This window comes from Phallusia mammillata, chromosome 1 (genome assembly GCF_965637545.1).
Source record: "Phallusia mammillata chromosome 1, kaPhaMamm4.hap1.1, whole genome shotgun sequence".
Taxonomy (NCBI): domain Eukaryota; kingdom Metazoa; phylum Chordata; class Ascidiacea; order Phlebobranchia; family Ascidiidae; genus Phallusia; species Phallusia mammillata.
In genome coordinates, this window is record NC_137252.1 from 35225585 (window position 1) to 35233120 (window position 7536).

Genomic DNA, 7536 nt, shown 5'->3' on the forward strand with positions numbered 1-7536 from the left:
AACAGTTTTTGTGCTTTTCTGTTGAATTCATTTTCCTTGTTGAGGGTCGTAAGATAAAAAAATCCACCAAATTGTCTCGACTTTATAAGCGTCAAAAAAGTTCCAGGTTAAAGTTAGAAAATAGTTGGAGAACAGCCTGCATATAAAAGGAAAGCCAAAGTCGAAAGCACCAAAGTCATGAAACAAACATTTCCGCATATTGTTGGGGTAAACAGTTTTTTTTTAAGGTTTGGTTTGGGTGACCGCTAAGTAGTTTTAAGAGACCGCAAATGTTTCATTTAAATACCAAAAAATAGCCATATTTGCTTTTGGGGAACCGCTGGAGAAATTTACAAAACACCTTAAAAAAACACTGCACACCAACAACATGATGACAAGACTAGAGCATGGTAACAATATGTGCATTAGCAGTGCAGGCTGACTTAGTATAGCAAAACTTTTTAGCGACCTTCCATAGCTGAGTAAAAAAACTGTTAGTTCCTCACATATTTAGTAACCAAACCAAAACCCCCCAAAAAACATTTATATTTTCAGCTTCATATAAAGCACAACAACCGATTGCTCTGATAAATAAATATCAGCGTTACAATGAATCCTGTCAAGGGAAAGACATATAAACTGAAAGTAGTTTTCTTAGTAAGCTCACATCAAAACATCTTAAAAAAACACTGCGGTTAAACTTCGTGAAATACTTCATTTCTAAACTTTAAAATTTACTAAAAAATATACGTCGTTATATTAAGTGCACTTTAAACCAATCACATGGTCATCTAGCAATATTTTAAACAATTACGTTAAATAACTCCCACATACTTCGTTTTCGAACTCAGCAATTCCAACTGCATGCATTGTTACGCTTGACTAAGTTCTATTAACGTCTCGGCCAATCAGCGTTCGAGAAACGCGCGGCACGAATTCGTTTCTTTACTTGGAAGTCATTTTGTTTGTGAAGCTGAGGTGGAAGGCTGGCAAAGTTACAAGGTAAATAAATGGCGTTTAACTTATTGCGTGGACTTGGTTTATTTTTGTTTCAAGCTAATTTGAGCTTAGTTTTCAATATACAAGCTTACATCTTAATTGTTGATTAGTTTAGTAATTATTATAAGTAAGCTGTTGCTGCCAGACATTATGTATGAACTCTTCCAGGAGTTAGTAATTCATATCCTCAAATATGTTTACCTTTACGTTTTTAATTAACAAACTGTTGTTTTTTCTGCAGGCTGAGTAAAGCTGAATGTAGCTGCCAGTTGAACACCTGAAAATCGGTTCTCCATTCAAAAAAGGTGGGTTTTACTAATAATATTTTCAATTTTCACTTAGCATTTTTACGAATAACCATGTAGTTTAATTGACAATTGAACTCAGAGGCATATCTTTAACGTAAACAATCAAAAATGCATGTTTTAATAATGTATTAAGCAACTTAATTGTACCAGCTTAATGCAAGGTCTGGTCAGAACAACATGTGTTTATGACGTAACAGGCGGCGCTTTTTTATTCGGCGCTGATTGTAGAAAATCTCGCCGCGTTTAAGAAGCCTGCGTTTTTGTCTGCAGTGTATTAAAGTTATGGTATTGGTTTTATAATGTTGGCTTTCCTATTTTAAGTGAAGTATTTTTAATTTCAGATCGACCAGCCTGCATCAACACTTCATCAACCTTCGTTCGTCCTTCAACCAACATTCCTCAACTTCTAATATTTATTTGTATGTAAACATAGGAGTCTGTCGTGCGTCAACCGGGATGGCGGAATCGGTTAGGCCTTTAACTTAGGCTAACTGGCGCTAGGGTGAGTGACTTATTCTTTGCCGAGGTTGACCCGTAAAGGTAGTCTTCCTCGGTCAAAGAAGGGTCCAAGTCTATAGGAGTGCTACTATGTCAGCAAGTTGGCGCTAGGGTTACAACTAGAGTAGCACTCGTTAACTAAGGTTAGGTTATAGTTAACATAGGTGGGGTACGTTTGGGATTCTCGCGCCACGTAGGGCCTTAGTTTAGATCGTTTTCTAGTTAGGTGTGGCGCGTTGCTAAATGGCTTTAGCTAAAATAAGGTGCGTTTAGAAACACGGCCTTGACATGGCCTCCACCGCATTGCATTGGCCGCGGTGTAGACGGGACCGAGTACCGGACACCGCTATTTCCAATGAACGCCCAGGCTCGTGGGCATGAGGAGAACGGCTTTGCATTTTGCCAGAAAAGTCTCGTGATCCACCCTGGTAGGGCGCAAACTGTTGTTAATTTTTTTCCCCCAGCCCAGCGGTTGCGTAACTCATTTGGGTCCTTGCGGGGGGGACTCGGAGGGCAAGGGGCAGTGGCACAATGTTGTGTTATACGTTGTAAACGTCACTGTTCCTTTTAAAAAAATTTGCGCCTGTCCTAACTGTAAAATTAGGGATGTTGTGGATTTCGGGTGTTGACCAGCTTTTCATATCCATTGCTTGTACATCCGGGTCTCTTTCTACTTCCATATGAAGAGGCTGAGACTTTGGGTGTCAAGTTTTGAATGTTAACCCTCATGCTAATTGGAATTATAAACATTCTAATAATTAAAACGGGCAAAATTGAGTTCTTTTTGATCTATTTCAACGCAGTCTTTGGTATTTAAAAAAAAGTTAACCTCAAAAATTTCAAAAATTGAACACATCCCTTTGCTGGTCATGCCCTTTTTATACTTTCGTGGATTTAGAATAACTTATTTCGATCCCGCCTTCCTGGTTGACTCGGCTTCCATTCATTACCTGGCGTTTGTTCCGTAGCGAACTTGGTCGGTGTAAGTTTGGATTGTTGAAAAACACGGCAGACTCACTTTCTACTTTTTCTAGGCTAACTTGCGACGGTTGACAGTGGAGACAGTTAGTTGAGGGAAGTTATATTTATTTTATTATTGTGTACTTTTACGTCGCACGCGCAGGGACGTTGGCGGTTCCGCTTCGCTGCGTTTGTCTTTTTACATTTTTGTGGTAATTACCGAAGCAGAAGAACAACCAATTAGCGATCGACTCGTGTACCAGATGAGCGAAGCTTCCTTAACTGTATAACATTTAATTGCGTCATAAATAACCAAAATGATTTTAAACAAGTTTAAACAATTAATCCCGCATTTAAAATTGTCCATCGCATTTAAACTGAAAATAATAATGAATTTCAACGGAAAACAGATAAAAAACAAACAACTCAGATGAAACTATAATTGGAATGTGACCCACAGTGTACCTGTATCGGTTGCGTTATGTTGTCTTGACGTTTTCCCTCTTTCAAAACAAAAACCCATTCTTTTGTAACTTTTCTATCCTTTTATTTCTATGATTATTAGTTAGACCAGTTCTTGGGGGGTGTTGTGCCTTTTACATCAGCCTGTCAGGTCGTTGGTTTACTTTTTATTGTTGACTCGCTCGTTTCTATTGCGGATCGCCAACGTCAGTTTTGCAGCAATTATTAGTTTGAGGTTTAGAATTTGAAATATTCTGCACCTCAACGAAAACAAGAAATCTGAACAAAGCATTGTTTCAAAGTACGTTATCTTGTTGTGAATTGTTTAAATATGACTTCACTAACTTTGTTATTTTTTGCAGATTCAATCGTTTTGGAATCAATTTATTGTTTTAGAATCAATCCATTGTTTGTTTGGGAATCAATCTATTGCTTTGGAATCAATTCATTGTTAATCCCGCTTTTCCAGGTCTTAATCCCGCTTTTTCAGGTTCTAACCCCGCTTTTTCAGGTCTTAACCCCGCTTTTTCAGGTCTTAACCCCGCTTTTTCAGGTTCTAACCCCGCTTTTTCAGGTTCTAACCCCGCTTTTTCAGGTTCTAACCCCGCTTTTTCAGGTTCTAACCCCGCTTCTTCAGGTCTTAATCCCGCTTTTTCAGGTTCTAACCCCACTTCTTCAGGTTCTAACCCCGCTTTTTCAGGTTCTAACCCCGCTTTTTCAGGTCTTAACCCCGCTTTTTCAGGTCTTAACCCCGCTTTTTCAGGTTCTAACCCCGCTTTTTCAGGTTCTAACCCCGCTTTTTCAGGTTCTAACCCCACTTTTTCAGGTTCTAACCCCGCTTTTTCAGGTTCTAACCCCGCTTTTTCAGGTTCTAACCCCGCTTTTTCAGGTTTTAACCCCACTTTTTCAGGTTTCAATTATTTGAAACCCGTTTTAAATCTTGTTTTTGTTTTTCAGGTCAGTCTCTTTACCTCGTTTCGGTCGTGGTTCTGCGCCAAACGAGGGTTTCTCTACTGTCTTAGAGAAAACCATTGTGGTGGTTGGTACCTTGACGTGGTGCAATGGCTTTCAAACAAAACCCAACCTGCAGAACCACCAAAAAATAAATAAAATACAATAAAACAAAGTGGTGTGTGAAACGTTTTGTCAGAGTTTGCTTTAGAAGTCTGATACATGGGTTCTTCTATTGTTAAAGCGAAGTTAATTAAAGCGAGGAGGTATAACTGTTATGTTGTGTTTTTGTCCGAATTATGATAGAAACTGTAGCAATGAATTAATAAAACGAAAGAGGTCATATCTTATAGCAAATCGGAAACACCATAGTTGTATTGCGAGTTAGCGCATTGAAAAGAGTTTTCGACATTCAGTTGATAGTTAATTTGCCGGTTCAGTACTGGACAAGATGTCTGTGAGTTGCCTGGTTAAGTTTCAATATGTTCTCAAAACTCCAAACTTTAAAATCTGCCCTTCTTGCCAGTACAAAAATCATGACTTGACGCAAATAGTACTTTTAAATGTTTTGAAAGCCTCCGCTGCAAACAGTATAGCCTTGCGTCTTAACCAGGTTTTATGTTAGCAATGCCAGGTAGCAATGAGTTAGAAAGTCCCCTGTAATATATTTGGTCGTTTGATTTCAACGTCTAAAAAACATAGATGTGCCCGGGTATGGTTTCGAACCAGTCACTGAATGCGGTACTGCATTTATGTACTGACAGATCTCCACCTTGTAATTTGGTCGGGGGCATTTTCGGACAAGCTTATCTGTATCTTGCTTATGTGCTCCGCAATGTTGGCATTACGATATAGTTCTTTGGCCCGAATGTTGAAGCATGTGGGCAGTGCGAGCATGTTTTGACCGCAGTCGGTTAGCTGCTACCCAGTGACGTCTATGTGCATCTATGTGTCGAAACCTTTAGAACAGGTGGCCAGACCTGCTTCACCCTCGAGCCGCATATCACAAAACGCAATTTCAAAAGAGCCGCAACACAAAAAATCAAAAACGAATTTATTCACTCACAATGAAGAGTACGCTATCAAATAATGATTATTTTTGTGGGGTATTGTTAGTATCCATTAAATTAGCCTGATATGATGGGAAAGTTTTTGTAAAGTTTTTTTGAAAAACAGGACACACAGGTTTACCTCCATTATCAATGTATGCAAACTTATCCTCCCATTTTGTTTTAAAAGTTATATTTTTTTGTATTTTTTGCGATTACTTCTGAACTACATTTTTTGGTAAACTTTACATTTATTGCTGGTATAAGCCGCAATACAAATGTAAAATGCTTTTAATGTCAGCCCTGCAAGATAAACAAGATGGGAAAAATGTAGGGCAATATTAAAGAGCCGCATGCCGTTTGGGAGCCACAGTTTGGCCTCCCCTGCTCTCGAATTAACCAGATGGTTGCCTGTGAGTTCTGTTTATTGTATTCCTATGTTGATTTATTTACAAAACGTAACGCTGCTGACAAGAAACACAGTGTTTCGACGGTTATTCGACGGTAATATTTGTTACGCGTCATTGCTTTTATACGTAACAAAACCTTATTTGAGCTTAATTAGGAACATAATTTGAAGAAGTTCGTTACAAATTGTGCTGACATATAAAGACTTGGAAAAACACTGAACTTTGTTTTTAATAACTTGAAAAACAATGTGGAAACTTTGGGCGTAGTACGTCATCGAGAATTTGTCATGATCAACCGCTAGATAGCACTAGAACCAACCAACAAAACTCAATGTTTGTTCAAGTAACAATGAATAACTTTTTTTATATTTTAATATTATTATAACGTTATATTATAATATTATTATAACGACTTGTGCACATTACCAAAATAAAGCATCTTATTTGGCAAAAAAACTTTATAAAGCCCCTATATCTTGAAAATTTGGGAGTCAAAAAATCGAAGAAAAATCCGGTTTTGGGTGGGTTTTCGCCGGAATATTCCAGTTTCAAACTGGTTCCAGTCGGTTTTAGCCTCCCACCGAACCTCCAAACCGGTTTAAACCGAAATCGAAAACCCGATATTTTGACCCGATTTTTGAAAAAACCCTAAGGCTATAGCCTTTCCGGTTTTTTGATTTTCGGGGGTCAAAAAATCGAAGAAAAATCCGGTTTTGGGTGGGTTTTCGCCGGAATATTCCAGTTTCAAACTGGTTCTAGCCGGTTTTAGCCTCCTACCGAACCTCCAAACCGGTTTAAACCGAAATCGAAAACCCGAAATTTTGACCCGATTTTAGAAAAAAAAACCAAGGCTGTAGCCTTTCCGTTTTTTCGATTTTCGGAGGTCAAAAAATCGAAGAAAAATCCGGTTTTGGGTGGGTTTTCGCCGGAATATTCTAGTTTCAAACTGGTTCTAGCCGGTTTTAGCCTCCTACCGAACCACCAAACCGGTTTAAACCGGAATCGAAAACCCGAAATTTTGACCCGATTTTCGATGAAACCCTAAGGCTATAGCCTTTCCGTTTTTTCGATTTTTGGGGTCAAAAAATCGATGAAAAATCCGGTTTTGGGTGGGTTTTCGCCGGAATATTCCAGTTTCAAACTGGTTCTAGCCGGTTTTAGCCTCCTACCGAACCACCAAACCGGTTTAAACCGGAACCGAAAACCGGATATTTTGACCCGATTTTCGATGAAACCCTAAGGCTATAGCCTTTCCGGTTTTTTGATTTTCGGGGGTCAAAAAATCGAAGAAAAATCCGGTTTTGGGTGGGTTTTCGCCGGAATATTCCAGTTTCAAACTGGTTCTAGCCGGTTTTAGCCTCCTACCGAACCACCAAACCGGTTTAAACCGGAATCGAAAACCCGAAATTTTGACCCGATTTTCGATGAAACCCTAAGGCTATAGCCTTTCCGTTTTTTCGATTTTCGGGGTCAAAAAATCGATGAAAAATCCGGTTTTGGGTGGGTTTTCGCCGGAATATTCCAGTTTCAAACTGGTTCTAGCCGGTTTTAGCCTCCTACCGAACCTCCAAACCGGTTTAAACCGAAATCGAAAACCCGAAATTTTGACCCGATTTTTGAAAAAAACCATAAGGCTGTAGCCTTTCCGTTTTTTCGATTTTTGGGGTCAAAAAATCCGAAGAAAAATCTGGTTTTGGGTGGGTTTTCGCCGGAATATTCCAGTTTCAAACTGGTTCTAGCCGGTTTTAGCCTCCTACCGAACCTCCAAACCGGTTTAAACCGAAATCAAAACCCCGATATTTTGACCCGATTTTTGAAAAAACCCTAAGGCTATAGCCTTTCCGGTTTTTTGATTTTCGGGGGTCAAAAAATCGAAGAAAAATCCGGCTTTGGGTGGGTTTTCGCCGGAATATTCTAGTT

The 7536-nt window shown here is 39.1% G+C and overlaps 1 long non-coding RNA gene across 2 annotated transcripts; it reads left to right on the top strand.

The window, feature by feature from the left end:
* The first annotated feature begins 939 nt into the window (after positions 1–939).
* LOC145231376 (uncharacterized) lies at positions 940–3320 on the top strand. Of its 2 annotated transcripts, XR_013860784.1 has the most exons (4): positions 940–981; positions 1220–1283; positions 1628–1788; positions 2819–3320. It is a non-coding gene; the product is annotated as an uncharacterized LOC145231376 (long non-coding RNA). The 2 variants fall into 2 exon arrangements; XR_013860783.1 differs by lacking the exon at positions 2819–3320 and having other exon boundaries at positions 1628–2684.
* The last annotated feature ends 4216 nt before the right edge of the window (positions 3321–7536 follow it).